This window comes from Lissotriton helveticus, chromosome 1_1 (assembly GCF_964261635.1).
Source record: "Lissotriton helveticus chromosome 1_1, aLisHel1.1, whole genome shotgun sequence".
Taxonomy (NCBI): domain Eukaryota; kingdom Metazoa; phylum Chordata; class Amphibia; order Caudata; family Salamandridae; genus Lissotriton; species Lissotriton helveticus.
In genome coordinates this window covers 1,020,981,388-1,020,999,744 of record NC_136057.1, presented here as the reverse complement: position 1 = coordinate 1,020,999,744, position 18,357 = coordinate 1,020,981,388, and positions in this window count along the sequence as shown.

Here is an 18,357-nt window from a genome sequence, read left to right as displayed (position 1 = left end):
CCTGCAGTTTGAATGAGGCTGAAATCTCGAGAGGAATGAGATTTCCAGGCGAGCGGCCATCTGTGAGTCAGGCAGCCTTGAGAGACATCCCCTGTGTGACCCATGAGCGGCCCTCTTGGAGTCAGGCAGAGTTAAATTCAACAAGCATTGATTGAGCCAAGAGGGTTAATGCAACAAGCACTGGCTAATACAAGTGGAGTCACAAACAACCACAAGTAAATACAACGGTGAATCAAGAATCAAGCACAAGCAAACACACGAGTGAATAAACAAACAAGCACAAGCAAACTCAAGAGTGAAATAATAAACAAGCACGAGTGAATGCAGAGGGTGAACAAGAAAACAAACATTGATAAATGAAAACAAGCATTGGCAAATGCAAGAGGTATAACAAACTACGCGAAAGCAAATGCAAGCAACAAGTAAAGACAACATTGGGCACAAACCGAAGAGGGCAGTCCTGCAGAAGACCCCAAAGAGGGCAGAGGTGCAGAAGACCCTGAAGAGAGCAGTTCCACAGAAGACCCAGAAGAGGGCAGTCCTGCAGAAGACCCTGAAGAGGGCAGTCCTGCAGAAGACCCTGAAGAGGGCAGAAGTGCAGAAGACCCTAAAGAGGGCGGAATTACGGAAGGCCCAGGAAAAATATAAACAAACCCGGATCAACACAGGTTCTGAAGTCAGCGAGCACAAGCAAGTGCACATCCTGAATGCACCAAGCACATGCAGATCCCGAATGTAATGAGCACGACCAAGTAAAAGTAACAGAAGCGAAGAAAATAAATGATTCAGAAGCATGGGTAGATGAATGCCAAGGGAGCCGTCTCCCATCAACGAAGTGACTTTATAAACTGCACTCATCCGGAAAGAGATGCATGAGCAAACCAGATATCAAATGTGCCAGGCGTCATCGCAGAAGAATCACTACCCACCTGCAAGCTAGCATACGACTCTAAGGCAGTGAGCCACGAGTCATGCATAACATAGCTGAGTGGTGGCCATGCTTAACTCATGAAACTCAAGCTGTCATTCACTGGCGCATACCGAGATAGTTGCGACGCCTATCAACCCCGAAGGAAACGACTAGACCAAGGGTCTCGGCTAAAGAGAATCAGCAAAGAAGACGGGAAGCAAAGTAAACGGTCCTGTGACCGCAGCAGATCAGAATCTCCTTCCCTCATGGAGGTGAGGAAAGCAACAAAATGGTCCAATTCCTGCCTTGGAGTACCACCCCCAGTGACACAGATTGACACTCAGAGTTTGAGTCCCAAATGGAACCGGTGGCTGGAATCACTGGATGATTTTTTGGACGCAATCGGTGAACGAAAGGATAGAAAGTGTCTGATGCTACTCCTCCAGCTGGTGGGTCATGAAGGCCGACGTCTAGTCGACACCTTTTCTGAAAAGGACACAGAGACCTATGAAAGACTCCAAGAGAAGTTACGTGCACATTTCCATGCACAGGCAGATGTGGATCATGATCGCATCGCTTTCAACACAGCACGGCAGGAACCAGGAGCACCATTGCCAAGCTTCATCGCCCGGCTGCAAAGTCTGGTAAAAGGTTGCCAGTTCAACACATTTACAAATGAGGAAGCAGTTCGGCTTCGGATAATTTAAGGCTGTTCAGACCATAACACGAAACACAAGATCCTTCAAGGGCATTGATCGCTAAAAGAAATCATCCGGAAAGCTGATGTTGGAGTGCGGATCAAAGCAGGATACGTATCAGAAGAATTGCACACCGTTGCAAGAACCAAAGATACCTGGAAAGAGACAACCCTTATGTCTGAGAATAAAGTCACCGAAACAAACAAAACCAGAAAGATGAAGGATGAAGGTAGATCGAAGAGAAGACGGCGGGAGAGACAAAATGACAGAGAATACTCCGAGTCAACAACACAAATGACCGAGATAATCCAGGACTGTGATAGTGTCACCGACACAACCTCGGGGAGTTACTCAACCTTAAGGAGTCATTCAAAGTATGGCACAAAATACTCTGAAGAGGATGAAGTGTCAAGTGGGACAGATCGCACCCATGGACAAGACGGCAACCTGCCCACCAAGCAGGCAAGAAAAGCAAACTATAGGAGATTGAACCAGTCATGTCATCACCGGAAGTTGATACATGACCACGCCCGAGCACCTCACTGTTTGCCAATTGCTGGAGATGATTACGAAGAAACATCAAGCTGGAGAACACATCACACCCGCTGCGCAGATGTCAGTGCACCAAACAAAGGAGAAGAAGAAGCCAAGCGAAGAAGCTGGGCTGATTCTCGCATCCATGACATCCGAGATAACGGGGAAACTGAGAATAGGTAATTAACAGCACGTGAGAGAGGCAGAGATGAAATACCCGGGGATCAAACACGAGAAACCAACGCATGGGTGTCAAACAACCTCTACAGTGAAATGATACCGCAGATACTTCGAGAAAGATACTCGGAGAAGTATCCCAAAAACAACTCCGACGCGAAGAGCAATTTGTCATGGCCTACTCATGTCAGAGATTTACCAGTCAAGCCATTCTACAAGGAACGTTCTCAAAGACAATTGACACCTGACTCCTCACACTCCGGAGACATGTCTGTCCGATCCGGGAGATCAACACAAGACTCCTCTGATTCCGAATGCATGTCTGTCCGCTCCTTTGAGTCGACGGGGTCAGGGTCCCGCCAACGACCACGGCATCAAACACCCGAACACCTCATACAACCGAAGGACATTCTTCCCATCGAGAGCAATCTACCTCACACCAATGTTCCTGAACATTCCATCACCACACAAGCCAACCTGTCATGTCAGTCGCAGGGATATCACGACATAAAGTATATACCGTCACCCCTGAAGGGATCAGTGAGGTTGACTAGAAGGACTTATCGAACGAAGACAGAGATAACAGATGTCACACACTGGATAACAACGGACTATCCAGTCACTCTACGAAGGAAACCTGATGTGTTGACAGAGACAGGTCCTCCTCAGATGAGAACAGAACGTACACCTTCTCAGATCGTCAAAGGGTTCCCCAGTCCCAGACGTGAACGAGAATGGGTGGGCCAACCAGAGGCAGCGAATGAGTCCCTGAACCGAACCAGAATTATCATTTCAAATAAGACATCCCAGACCGGGATGCATGACGTTGGACAGGAGGACAGTGCTGCCCTCAACCAGACAAGACAAAGAGAAATAAAACGGTATGCGGGTGCTGGGAAGAGAATCAGTTCAGCACACACTCATGAAGAACATAGAGCATCTATCGCATCAGGGCCACAAAGGAAAATAAACTGTCACTATCACGATGAGCCTTTCACAGTCACATCAACAGGGGCACTCGTGATCGCCTCGGAAACTGAAGATGAGTGGATGATCCAGAAACTTATCGGAAACCACCACAAATTGGGAAAAAGGATAACACACGATACATTTCGCAGTTTCAAAAAGAGACACTCCTGCAATCAAGGATATTCTCAACAAGGCAAGATGAAACCACATCAAGGAAATGGAGATGTGTCTCGTTTCAGGGCAGAAGTTTCGACTATCGCTCATCAGGAAGGCACCATAGTGACGGGTGCATCAATCAATCAATCAATCAATCAAAGCATTTATATAGCGCACTACTCACCCGGAGGGTCTCAAGGCGCTGGGGGGAGGGGGTCCGCTACTGCTCGAACAGCCAGGTCTTGAGCTGCTTCCTGAAGGCGAGGTGGTCTTGGGTCAGGCGGAGGTGGGTCGGAAGGGAGTTCCAAGTCTTGGCGGCCAGGTAGGAGAAGGACCTTCCTCCTGTGGTGGCTCTTCGGATGCGGGGGACGGCGGCGAAGGCGTGGCTGGTCGATCGGAGCTGGCGTTTGGGGGCGTAGAAGTTGAGGCGGCTGTTGAGGTATCTTGGGCCTTGGTTGTGTAGGGCTTTGTGTGCGTGGGTGAGGAGCCGGAAGGTGATTCTCTTGTTGACCGGGAGCCAGTGCAGGTCTCTCAGGTGTCCGGAGATGTGGCTGCGGCGGGGGATGTCCAGGATGAGTCATGCTGAGGTGTTCTGGATCCGCTGGAGTCTCTTCTGGAGTTTGGCGGTGGTTCCGGTGTAGAGGGAGTTGCCGTAGTCCAGACGGCTGGTGACGAGGGCCTGGGTGACCGTCTTCCTGGTCTCGGAGGGGATCCATCGGAAGATCTTGCGTAGCATGCGCAGGATGTTGAAGCATGACGAGGAGACGGCGTTGACTTGTCTGGTCATGGAGAGGGAGGAGTCCAGGATGAAGCCCAGGTTGCGTGCGTGGTCTGTTGGTTTGGGTGCGCTGCCCAGGGCGGGGGGCCACCAGGAGTCGTCCCAGGCGGAGGGTGAGGATCCTAGGATGAGGACTTCCGTCTTGTCCGAGTTCAGTTTCAGGCGGCTGTTCGACATCCATTTGGCTACGTCTGTCATCCCTTCGTGCAGGTTGGCTCTGGCAGTTGTGGGGTCGTTGGTGAGGGAGAGGATCAGCTGGGTGTCGTCGGCGTAGGACATGATGTTGAGGTTGTGCTGGCGTGCGATGGCTGCGAGGGGGCTCATGTAGACGTTGAAGAGTGTTGTGCTGAGCGAGGAGCCTTGAGGAACGCCGCAGATGACTTCGGTGGCCTCCGATCTGAACGGGGGGAGGCGGACTCTCTGTGTCCTTCCGGCGAGGAAGGAGATGATCCACTCCAGTGCATTCTCCTGGATTCCGACGTTGCTGAGGCGCTGTACTAGGGTACGGTGACAGACAGTGTTGAGGGCCGCGGAGAGGTCCAGGAGGATGAGGGCCGCTGTTTCTCCGTTGTCGAGCAGGGCTCGGATGTCATCGGTAGCTGCGATCAGGGCGGTCTCGGTGCTGTGGTTGGGCCGGAAGCCAGACTGCGAGAGGTCGAGGGAACCGTTCGTCTCGAGGAAGGCGGCCAGTTGCTTGTTGATGGTCTTCTCGATGACTTTTGCCGGAAACGGGAGCAGCGAGATGGGGCGGTAGTTCTTGAGGTCGGTGGGGTCAGCTGATGGTTTCTTAAGTAGAGCGCTGAGTTCGGCGTGCTTCCAGCTCTCCGTGAAGGTGGCGATGTCGAAGGAGGTGTTGATGATGTCCCGCAGGTGGGGTGCGATGACAGTATCGGCCTTGTTGAAGACGTGGTGAGGGCAGGGGTCTGTCGGAGATCCGGAGTGGATGGAGTTCATCGTGCGGATGGTGTCTTCGGTGCTGATCGGGGTCCAGGCGCGGAGGGTGGTGGTGGGGGGCGGTGGTTTGGTCGTGGCGTGCGTAGGTTGAGTGCTGAAGCTGTTGTGGATGTCCGCGACCTTTTTGTGGAAGTAGGAGGCGAGGAAGTTGCAGAGGTCTTGCAAAGGGGTGATGTCGTTGTTTCCGGCGTAGGGGTTGGAGAGCTCTTTCACGATGTTGAAGAGTTCCTTGCTGTTGTGTGCGTTGTTGTCCAGTCGTTCCTTGAATGCGGTTTTCTTGGTGGCGTGGATCAGTTGGTGGTGTTTTCGGGTGGCGAGCTTGAGGGCAGTCATGTTGTCCGGTGTTGGGTCTCTGCACCAGGTTTTCTCGAGTGCTCTGCAGTTCTTCTTGGAGCTCTTGAGTTCGTCGTTAAACCATGGGGCTTTCTTGCTGCCGGGTCTGCTCGGCGGGGTCTTCAGAGGGGCGAGGTCGTCTGCGCAGTCGCTGATCCATTTCGTGAGGTTGGTGGCCGCTTGGCTGGGGTTCGTTGTGCTGGTGGGAGGGTTCTTGCTCAGGGAAGTAGCGAGCTGGTCTGCAGTGATCTTGTTCCAGCTTCTGCGGGGAACCTGTTGCTGGTGATGGTGGAGCGTGGTCCTTCTGAAGCTGAAGTGCACGCAGCTGTGGTTCGTCCAGTGGAGTCCCGTGGCGTGGCTGAAGGCGATGTCCTTGCTGGAAGAGAAGACCGGGTCGAGTGTGTGTCCGGCGTAGTGGGTGGGGGAGGTCACCAGTTGCTTGAGTCCGAGGTTGGCGAGGTTGTCCAGCAGGGTGGTGGTGTTGCGGTCGTTGTTGTTCTCCAGGTGGAAGTTGAGGTCCCCGAGGAGGATGTAGTCAGTGGAGAGGAGGTTGTGCGGGCTGATGAACTCGGCGATGTCCTCGCTGAATTGTGTGCGTGGTCCCGGGGGTCTGTAGAAGCGGGTGCCTCTGAGGGTGGTCTTGGGGTTGATGTGGATCTGGAAGTGCAGGTGTTCGGCGGGTGCGAGGGTGTCGTCGGCGTTGGTCGTGATGCGGATGGTGTTCCTGTGGATGATGGCGATGCCTCCTCCTGTCTGGTTGACGCGGTCCCTCCGGATGATCTTGTAGCCGTCCGGAGCCATCGGAAAAGCAGACGTCTCACCAGAGATGCGTCGCACTTTCAAATGTGTACACCTGCCCTGAGAGAGTCTCTCCAGAGGATGATTGGACAATTGGAGAGTGAGAAGAGTGAAAGGCCTGCTCCGGCTGCAGTAGTCCAGAGACAGGACAATCAAGTAGGAGATGATTCTGAAGTTGGAGGTGTGTCCCTTCGACCTCGGCGAGACATTCAACGGCCACGATGGCTAATTGAAGAACTATGACCAAGTCAGTCATGTTTGTTTTGTTAACAAAGGGGGAGATGTGATGTTGTGAGCAGTCTAGTAGCTGGGTGGGCGGAGTTAGTGGGTCAAGGGAAGAGGAGGAGACTAGGAAGGAAAGGGCAGTTAGAGTAGGGACAGGGAACAATCAAGAAGCATGAATAAATCTCCTTATGACACATGATAGGTGTTTGTCATTATTGCACCTAAGACATGACAGGTAGGTGCCTAGGAGGTCAGAGCAGGAGATGGGGTGTGGCTATGTAAGGCACAGGCAAGCCTCCAGTGCAAAGGGGGTGTGAATGGGAAGGCACAGGTGACTCGTACTGTCTGAGCAACATTGTGTGGAGTAAGGAGGACTCACACAAATGGTGGGATGGATGGCTGCTTAGCATCTGCAGTCTTCCCACCCCCTTATGTGGCCCATGATCGGATTATTTCAAATACTGGGGCTGAGAACTAGTCCACAGGGTTTAAAAGTAGAAATGCAGGGGCAGCGATGTCAGTTCCTAGATACTGAAATAAGATGACATACAAAATAATTTCAAAAGCTGACCTTTTCTTATTTTCCTCATTGTGAATATCTTTCACTAACTCATTCCAAATGTTGACAGACAACAGACACTGGAACAGATGAAAGGGATTGCCACTGGTGGGTTCATATATTCAGGGCCGTAGATTGGTCAGTAAGATTGGGAGGGGGCGGGGGTGAGCATCACATTTCCCATAATCATGCTGCAACAAATGTTAAAGTACAATATATGACAAGGAGGGCGCATGCGAGGGGTATAAGATACAGTGGAAACACAGGGGAATACATAATAATTGGGAGTACTAAATGAGAGAAATAATATTTTGAAAAATAAACATTTTAGGGCTTTCAAAACAGATATGAGAGAGAGCGTGTATGTTTTTGTCAGTGTGTGTATGCAAAAATCCCACATGAAATCCGACAGACACCTCACCATACCCGACTGAAAGCTCCTGTACCCAACTATTCATCCAAAAATACATTTATTGATGTAGGGGGTGTAACACCCCAAACACCCCCCCATCCCCGAAGCTACGCCCCTGCATTTATTTCACATTGAAAACTCTTCACCAAACAAAGAAACTACCCGAGGTTCCTTAACTACTGTGCAAAATGCGCATACAGTTTGGTTTCACTTGCACTGGGAGCCTTCCTCATGTTTTGATGAAGCTGTACTCCTGCAACAAGCTCTAACGAGAGTGAAACCTGTGTCAGGAGCTTTGTTCTGCTTTTATCAACTACGTTTTTACAGAATGTATCTAATTCCACATCAAATATGCTTTGAATGGATTAGTACTTTTTCTGGCTCACAGTGGAATGAATTTCTTTCCTGCAATGCTTGAGATATATGCGGGTCATTTAGATCTCACTGGTAATAAGGCTGAGGGATACAAATGCCTCTTAAAAGGATAGGACTATTTTCGGATCCACTGCAGAAAAGACATTGTTTCTGGTGGAATTCCCAATTTTACCAGCCCCACCTTCCTAATTGTTGAAGCTACTGCTGGGGGGAGGTACTAACACTGCAGCCCTTCACATCCTTTTAACCTACCAGTTTATGTTAGGAATCCCATACCAGAAAAAAGACACTTAAGGAGAGAAAACAGACATTTCAGCAGGTAAAATAGTAGCAGAACTTGTTCTAGATTCAATTATTTTTCTTGCAATTATATTCAGCTAAAACAGGACTGCCCAGCATTCCTCTTTTACATACCATGTGATCGCTCATCATTAGCTCATGTAGGTCACTGGCACAAGGTGCTTTCCTCATGTCCGGAACTTAGCTATACTCCTCTGATGAGCGCTAAAGGCGGGTGGAACATGAGGTAAGATTGCTCTACTCCCAAACTACTCTCACTAATCTCTTACTAATTCCAAAGTAGCTTTTTTGTTTTTTTTTTCTTCTTGAAGTTTTATTTAGCGTGAACTTGACTCAAATGTATCAGGTATCAGAGTGCTTTACATGAGCAACAGTTGCGTTACAGACGGACACATTCATTTTTGTTAGGCACAAGACAGGAAGTGATTTTCCCAGGATCACAGGATGTTGAGCGCTGTTGGTGAGACTTTAAAACCTGTTCCCCAGATTTAAGTTCGACCGCCCTAGCCGTTAGCCAACATCCTCTCCCCCATTCTTTGCCTGGAATGGTATTTTGTGAAGCCAATTTAGGGGTACACACATAGGTTGTGTTTCACCATTCGAATGCTTCGGGATATCCAGAATCCAGACAGGGCGTCATGTGAGTATTGGCGTCTTTCACTCTTAGCGTCGGCCACCTAATTTGAAAACAATTGTCTGTCCCTTTCTCTTCTGCGTACCCAGGGCTTTAAGTGGGCCGGGTCTCACCGGTGCTCAGCACCGGCAGTTTTTTAAAGGGGGCCTCGAAGCGGGTCTCTATAGGGCTCTGTTTTGTGCCCTGCCACAAGCGGTCCGTTTTGTTCCGGACTGCAGTGACAGCAGGCACATGATGGGTGCGTGATCCCACTGCTCACTTGTCACTAGTGGAGATGTTACGGCATGACATCTTGCCAGGTGAGCATTGTAGGGGAAGGGAAATCCTTTAAAGAGTCATTTTATCTCTGGATTTCCCTTCTCTTTTTGAAACTAAGGAGTAGCAACATTGTCGTGGTGTCACCAGGGCTTTAAGTGGAAGCATTTTAAATATTATATACAAGCCATAGTTGCTGCTTATTTATTGTATGCAACTAAAAACCATTGACAAAGCCAATAGTCCTGACTTCTTGTAGGTATGACGTTACTTGTTGTATCATATATCTAGCTGTAGTGACAGAAACAGCAAAATACAAGTCGGGAGGCACACTATGGTAAGCACAGATTTTTAGCTTACATGTTTTTAAGCCACGCCCTTAATTACATTGGCCATGCCCCTTTGAGAGACCCCCAGTTATTTCATCCCACTTAAAGCCATGAGCATACCTAATGAATCACTGCTGTTATGATTTTCTAATCGTACTCCTGTATATGCAACAGCCTCTGTTTTCTGACAAATTCTCAGACAGGTGAAAGCAAATACAACACAAAATGTGGCTATTTCTGACAGTGTGTGCCAGTACCTCTGATGCTACCGCAGAGCGGATTTGTAGACAGTATATCCCAGCCAGAGGGCTCTAATCATGTCGGCAAGATGGAAGAAAACAACTGACAAACCTAGGCACTGCCTAGCTCCATCAGGTGCTCAGCTATGGCTTCTAGCTGCTACCAGCTGTGGAGGTGAACTCTCTTTAGTTACTGTGCTATAAAGAGCACTTCTGCTCACATACTAGAAATTGCATCATACTGTTTGGTGGTGCCAGGTTCTATGCAATCCTGTTTGATTATTTCTTTATGCATGCGTAATTTGTGCAATTCATAACATTTATCAAATTGTACGAAACTTTGGAAATTATGCAAGCATGTAAGTCTGCACATTTATTGTTGCTGAGGGTACTGGCAAGAACAGAAAATGGCTCAGGGAAGACTTGTTCGAGCAGAAAATATCTGGCTAGGGAACATTTTCTCCTGCCACCAGCTCCCTTGCCAGGCACGCTTTTGAATGCGAGATATATCCTCACATTCAATTTTCACTTAAGATATGCTGAGGTGCATTTTATAAAATGTATATGCGATATTGTGTAATTTTCCCAAGAGTCTAGTTATGTCTTTTACAAAAAATGTGCATTTCCCCCCACTTATGCTTTACAGAGAAATTCTGTGATGGAGATGCAGAGTGGCTTCGCTGTGACAAAGTACAGAATGTACTCTCCTTATTGGAAGCAAACATCATCTCCCTTTTTTTCCACCTCACCAGGAACCTAGATGTGTCCTGTTAGCTCATCGTGCCAACAGCTCACACTCTTCCCCATGTGCCTGTCTTGTACGCATGGCTGGACCCAATATCCGGATAGCTGAACATCTCAATATCTCCTGGGAGCAAACACTATCTGAAGAGATTATGGGATAAGCACGTATAAAATATTCACAAACATTGTGTGAAATGCAATGATGCTTTATGTTCATGACAACAGCATTCACTGAATGAAGGCAATCTTATAGTCTTTGAAAATGTAAGGATAATGTATTGGAACAACACAGTGTCTTGTTATGTTAATAATGTCAAGGTGCATCGATGACTAAGAATTCAGAATGAAGTGGAGGATTTAGAACATATTGCGACTGACAGAACATAATATGGACGTCAAAACATTCTTCAGAAAGGTACAACGCGACACAGCCTGATGCTGTCAAGTGTAAAACAACCTCCTAACGAGGCAAGGAGTGCTATAAGTAATGCACAGCACTAAATTCGGCTATGGATGCTTGCTAAAAGTGTTGTAACTAACAAATATATAAAGATCCAGCAGAAGGCCAGAGATTAACACTTCACAGTCAACAATAAATTCAAATTGGGCCAATATACACATTCAAGTTTCCTGGCTGTTCTGCTGGGGGTAAAGTTTTATATTCACTTTGCTCTTGATTAATCAATTCCTAACTAATTTTCACAGATCAACACTCTTCCTTTGGTCAATGGACCATTATTATTATTATTATTTGCTGTTTTATAACGCGCTCCATTACTCCAGAGTATCCTGGCGCGAAAAAGGAAAAACAAGCAAGTGGCCATCTAAAGGAAACATGACACTAATAGGCTGTTATAAAAAGATGAGTTTTTAGTGCTTTCTTAAATGAAACAAAATTTTCAGTCGATCTCAGGGAGAGAGGAAGGGCGTTCCAAGTCCTGGCTGCGACAACAGCAAGCGAGTAGCCTCCTAGTCGTACTCGCTGGAAGCGGGGCACACTCAAGAGGTTGCAGCCGGCTGAACGTAGCGGCCGTGTGTGGACATAGCGGCTGAATCTTTTTCTTAGCTAGATGGTCCCATGTCGTGGACTGCCTTAAATGCTAAAGTGAGAATTTTAAAAGTTATCCTTTGAGCAATCGGCAGCCAATGAAGTTCCTTAAGGTGTGCTTGCACGCTTTCTCTGCTGGGAATGTTATACAGCAGCCGTGCTGTCGTATTTTGGATAATCTGCAGTCGGGCAACTAAAAAAGCTGGAGTGCCGCTAAAAAGAGAGTTGGCATAGTCGAGCCTAGATAAAATTAAAGCTCTAGCAACCGACTCTCTAGCTGATGATGGCAGATACGGGAAGAACTTTCTCATGGCTTTTAGAGACCCGAAGCACACAGCAGTAAGTTTTTTTATGTGTGCCTCGAATCTCAGATCCTCTCCAAACCAGACTCCCAAATTCTTGGCAGCGATAGTAACTGAGCCTGGCTGGGGAAAATCAGACGGCCACAAGAGGTCTCTGAAATTGGAAGGAAATTGGCCATACAGCAACATTTCTGTCTTGTCTTCGTTGCACTTCAGCTGTGCAGCTGCTAACCAGTTAAACACAGCGGAAAGTCAAGTAGTTGATGGTAATATTAACAAATTACCTAATTATAACTTACAACTTTCAATAAAATATTCACAGACACTGGGTAAGATTCATTCAATTTTATCTAATACCTCAGTCAAAATTAACGCTCATTTGTACAGATTCACAGTGCAAATTCCATCAACTTTCATGGAAGAGAAAACTATCATTTTTCAAATACATTCAATTCACAGACGCATTCAACAATTCAATGCATTAGGAGTGGATAGATAAAGAGACAAAAGGCATAATACCTCACACATTTGCAAAGGATATGCAAATATAAGACAGAGTATTAGTTACCAACTGGTGAAATGGGAAACCCAACCCTCTGGCCAAAGGACTGATGGAGGTCTCCAGATTAAGAATAAGGAGACAAAGACTATAGGATAAGATTTGGATAGGATAATATTTACTAATACTTCTCTAGAACCCCGACGCACCGGAGCTCAACCCTCTCTTACTCCCTCTCCCTCCTCGATATTCTTCCGCAATATTCAATCTAATCAGGCTGCCTTTCAAGAATAAACCTTCCCAGTCAGTTCTTCTTTGCTGCAGCTGCTCTCGCCCACACTTCACTCAGCATTGATGTCACCCCCTTTCAACTTAAGTCACTCTAGTTATACTCTTACTTCGGCATGTCCCACCCTCAAAAGTTGCAAATATCAGTAAAATATACAATATGATTAGTTGAGACTAGGGGAGTTCACATCATACTATGCTGACATGGGCCAATTTACTAAGATTCTTTTGTTTGGTAAACCTTCCCCTTTAGCGCATCGATGTCTTTCTTTCCTATACACATTCTGTAATTCTTGCACATGCGTGGGAGTTTCCCTCTCAAACAAGTTAATCGCATGGTATTTATGTAGGTTCTGGTTTGCAAATGCGCAGAAGCATTTTTGGTTTAAAGCAGAATTTGATCGCGCTGCAAATTATTTTTTGTTATTTAAGCATGCAAAAAGCTCTCTTCCCAATATGTTAATGTCTTGCGCATGTTATTTTGACTTCTTTTCTAGATCTAGAGGTTAGTACTTATTAATGATGAATTGATACAAGCAAGTTCAGTTTTCTTGAATCCTTGCTCAATCAATCCCCCCTCTGATGGCATTTTAGAGTCATCATAAAATACCCATCATCACCAAGTGCCAACGTCATCATCATTTAATCTTGGTATCTACATTGTTTTCTACACCTTCCTTATTTTTCTCTTTTAAGTTCATTTGTTTCATCTTGCCATACAGACGGTCTCTCTTTTCTTCTAGCTCAATTTCCTCCCTTTTTCTCTTTGTTCCCATCCTTCTATTTCTGATTTCAATCATAATAATAATCCACATTTGTAAAGCGCACAATCACCCGTAAGGGTCTCTAGGCGCTGGGGGCCGTCGGGAAGATTAAGCAAGCTATTGCCCAGAGTCACATGGTGCTGGGCTAACCTGCCGCCGGAGCCGGGGATCGAACCCTGATCCCCAGATTCCAGCGTCAGTCGCCCTGGCCGCGGCGCCACACCTCTCCCACAATCATTGACCCAGTTCCCACTTTTCCCTTGCAACATTTATAGGTCATTATTATCAGTAGTATCACTGTTATTGTAATTACTGGAATTAATATTTTCCCTAGTAAACTGCTTTCAAAAGTTGAAAACCAGCTACCTATAGTGGAAATACTTTTACTAAGTCTTTCCCAAGCACCGTCAAATTCCAGTTGGAACAAATATTTATGAATCTTTGTGATATTCTTAATATATCCCTCAATACCTTTACTTTTGTCTGGGATATATGTACAGCAGTGTTGAACTTTCAACATGCCACATACTCCACCCTCTTTCGCCAATAGTATATCAAGGGCAAGTCTATTTTGTAAAACCATAAATCTGATCGCAACCATTTCAGTATTGATCATTAAGAATCCTCCAGCAGTATCTGTTGATAAATGATCAATCACTGTGGATAATTGACATATTTTATGCAAATTCAATACGACTCAAACTGACCGTATCAGTGCACCAAATATGTCACCTACTATTTCTGAAAAGTTTGCTCTTTTATTTCTTGTTAGTCCTTTACTTATTTCACTCATTTCATTGTTCTTAGTGTTGTGGTATACCTTCTGAAAAAACAACTGCCATACCATCGTGGTGGTAACCTATAATAGCATGTATACCACATACATAACAAATTCCTGGAAATACAGGATCAGTTCCTCCTTTAAACCCCATCCCCCCATAATTAGGAAGGTATGTTCACATTCACTAGTATAAATTAAGACACTATTATATTCAGTTTTTAGTCTATGTAGAAACAATTTCTCCAATTTTGACAAACCTAGGGACATTGCAGCATAAGTCTCTCCTTTCGTATAGGCCCCTTCTAAAGCAGCCCATGGAGGTACATGTGACTTTTGTTCAGCGGCTTTCTTTTGGAAATCCTGCTTTTTTTCTTCTACTAAATTCAAAAAATCTATTTATTCATCAAGCAAAAGACATGTAAGGTTGTTTTTATGAGCATGTGTTATGTCTATGGGATTTGTTTTTAGGAAAAATTCACTCATAAATTCTGCATTCCTACTAGTAAGTACAGGTTTAAATTTCTACGAAGAGAATTTTCGGAAAAGACTAAATCCATATTACTATAATAGTATTGCAACTTACCAGTAACATAAAACAAACTAGTTATAACACTACAAGTTACACCATAAGTTAATGGAAGATGATGGTATGTTACACCTTCAGAGACAGAAGTGGGTAGTTTCATGCAAAGATGACAATCACTCACATCCATTGCATATACATACTGATACAAGAGTTTAGTAAATACATTTAATGGCGAATCACTACTTGATTTGTCATGATAATACATGCTCTTATCCATTAATCTTAAATCTATAGTAGTAGTTCTTTTAGTAACCGCATTCACTTTCTCACTAATATTTGTGTTAATCTGAGAATTAGTTACCATTAGGACAGGTATCACAACTGTTAACACCACATTAAGATTAGTATTGTAATACTACACAAACAACATTTGACACATCTCCGTTTTAAACTAGATTTTGGATGTTCAGTCACCTGACTTCCATCATTTTAGTATCTAAATTTTATTTGTAAAAAAAATGTCTTCTTTTCTAAAAAAAAAACAATTGTTATTGTAAAAAAGTAAATTTCTCTGTGTGATCCCACACTTCAAAGGCTTTCAGCTTTTCCTTTCCAATCTTTTCTTCTTTTGGTTGATAATTTTCCCAATAAATCCACCCTTTGTTTAAAAGTCTTTTCTTTAAGGTGGTCTCAGTTCCCTTTCATCAGATCCCTCAACAATGCAACTTTCTGGTTCTCTATTTTGATCAAGATTTTCAAAGTCTTTGAGTATTACATAGGTTCACTCCGGAGCCATATATGTTCTATTTGGTACTCTTACTCTCGTTGACAATCTTAATGATATTCGTCTTGATTGTTCTTGCTCTACCTGACTTGACATCTCATTTACCTGTTCCAATTCTTTCCCTATTTTCTTTTTCAGGATGTATCTCAGTCTTTTCCCTCCACTCGGCCAGTAATCACCCTTTCTGACCCTCTTTGAATGTACAGCTTTTTCACCTTCTTCACCAATTTCAAATGTCCTTTTACTTTCTCTTTTGCTTGGTCGGTCTCGTTCTGAATTCCCTACTTTTTCTTCTTCTGTTGTTTGTCTTTGTTTTGGACTCCCTACATTTCTTTTTTCTTCTTCTGACTGGCTTTGATCTGAACTTTCTCCAATTGATTCTTCCCTTCTTTTTAAATGAACTGTATCTGAATTTTCTACAATGGATTATTTTTCTTTTCCTTTTTGCAACTGAATTTGATCTATGTTTTCTGTAATGCGTTCTTCTTCTAATTCTCACTGAGCTGTATCTTGATTTTCTGCAATGAGTTCTTCTTCCAGTTCTGACTGAGCTGAATCTTGGTTTTCTTCAATGGCTTGTTCTGGTCTTTCAATTCCGAGCTCTCTTTTGGTCTTTACAACAGTCTCTTCAGTCCCAGTAGCTGGAGCCCACTCTACTTGACTTGTACTTGGTTGTTCTTCGTCAATGCGCTCTTCAGAGTCTGTTTCTCTGATTTCTTCAACTTCACAACTTTCAGCTTTTGGCTGTTTTCTTTGTTCTACGGGTTGCTGCTTTTGTCGCTCAGGTGGACATAGGACTCTTTGGGTATGACTGACATTGATCCAATTTGGCAAACCATAACACTTTACTGCTGTTGTTATAACCAATATATTTTGATGTGGTCCTTTCCACCTGGGTTCCAGACACGATTTCCTCATGTGCTTCTTCACCACAACCCAATCTCCAGGACACAAATCATGAGCTTGGTTTGGCTGTGCTGTGTTTGCATCCTCTCCAACCTGGTGAGACACAGAATGTACCAGATCAGCTAGTCCCTTGCAATAGTCCAACACTAGATCATCAGTTATATTAACCAATTTGTTGCCAGGTACAAATGCTTGTCTTGTTACTCTTCCCATGAGGATTTCATTTGAACTTAATCCTGTTCTTCGGTCAAGTATGCTTCTAAGACTCATCAATACATGGGGCAAAGCATAAGGCCATTTCATTGAAGTGGATGCACACACTTTAGCTAACCGGGATTTTATTGTGGCATTTAACTGTTCAACCACTCCAGAAGCTTCTGGTTGATAGGCACAATGTAATTTCTGCTCAATTTTGAAAGCTTCACAAATCAATGTAATTATCTCATTATTAAAATGAGGTCCTCTATCTGATTCCAAAGTGACTGGAAATCCGAAACGAGGAATTAGCTCTCTCAACGGAAGTTTGGGAACTGTGAGACTGTCATTCCTCCTCGTGAGATAAGCTTCTACCCATCAAGAAAACAGACACACAAGGACAAGGACAAACTTCAAACCGTTGCACGGTGACAACTCAATGAAGTCTACTTGCAATCTTGTAAATGGTCCTTCTGCCTTTTCAATCTTTCCCCAACTGACCACTGTCTTTCTCCCTGGGTGTCAAGATTACGTTCCACAGGATCCGGTCGTTGCTAAAGGGGGTCCACCTCCTAACGTTACCAGGTCCCTGATCTTATAACACAGGTAATTGGAACCATTAGGCAAGGGAAGTCAGGAACGGGGAGGGGACTGCAGGGACAAAGGCTCTGAAACGATATAAGAACAGAATAAAGGATTACACTTTGCATAGCAACAACATGACTACTCTCATCAATTCTCGCTAAGAAGGAATTGCCTGTTTGGCACATAACACACCTGAAACATAGAGTCAATAAATACCCAGCAGAGTAACAAAGAAAACATGGATAGGGTCTTTAGCACTCCTATACGAGTGACAACTGACTCCCAGCAACTTCCTGGAAATCAGCAAAAGCAAAGTACTCCAATGGTTTCATATGAAAGAAACAGGGTTCCAGAACACCTGGCATATTATATAGCCATATCAAGATAGTGGTTAAAGACAAAAGAATAAAGTATCTTCCCAAGAGCAGCTGATACAAATGGCAGAATGTAGCAGCCACCACTATAACCCGCTGTATAGTGAAACAAATCACAACCAAGGGTTCACGGCAGTAAGTGGTTAGCCAACACACCTTACACCGCTACAAACGCAGAATGATTAATCATTAACGGCAGCGCGTTCCTACGGACCTCCAGCAAAGGCAACAGGAAATCAACAGAATTATGCGCATCCGCATCTGCGCGCGATATCGCTAAGTACCTTCCTGGTATGAAGGCTCATGGGAAATGTAGTTTCTATACTAGGTAGGTGCGAAGGGTGCCCGAATCCTGACAGTAGGTCCTCCTCCTCAGTGCCTCCTAGGGCCGGGCTTAGCTGGAAACCGAACATGAAAGCGGCGTACAGCTGCAGGAGCATGAACGTTATGATGCGGCTCCCAAGTATCATCCTCAGCTGAATACCCCTTCCAGGCAATCAAGTACCACAGGACACCACGTCTCCACTTAGAGTCACGAATGCACCTCACTTCGTACTCTTCCCCACCATCGACCGGCACCGGAGGAGCGGCCCTCCTGACACTCGATAAAGCAGGTTTCAGAAGGCTGCTGTGGAAAAAAGGGTGAATTTCCATACTTGCAGGCAATTTTAACTTGAAAGCCACAGGGTTCACTTTCTTAACGATGACATACGGACCAATGAAACGAGGATGAAACACACTTCGCAGTTTGAATCTTATGTTCTTGGTAGAGAGCCAGACCTTGTCCCCCACCTGATAGTCAGGACCATCCCTACGATGAACATCGGCCCAAAGTTTGTATTCCACCTTAGCCTTGCTCAAGTGTGTGATGAGCTGCTTCTGTACTGAGTGTAACTTCCTCACCCTGCTATGCACAGAGGGCTGAT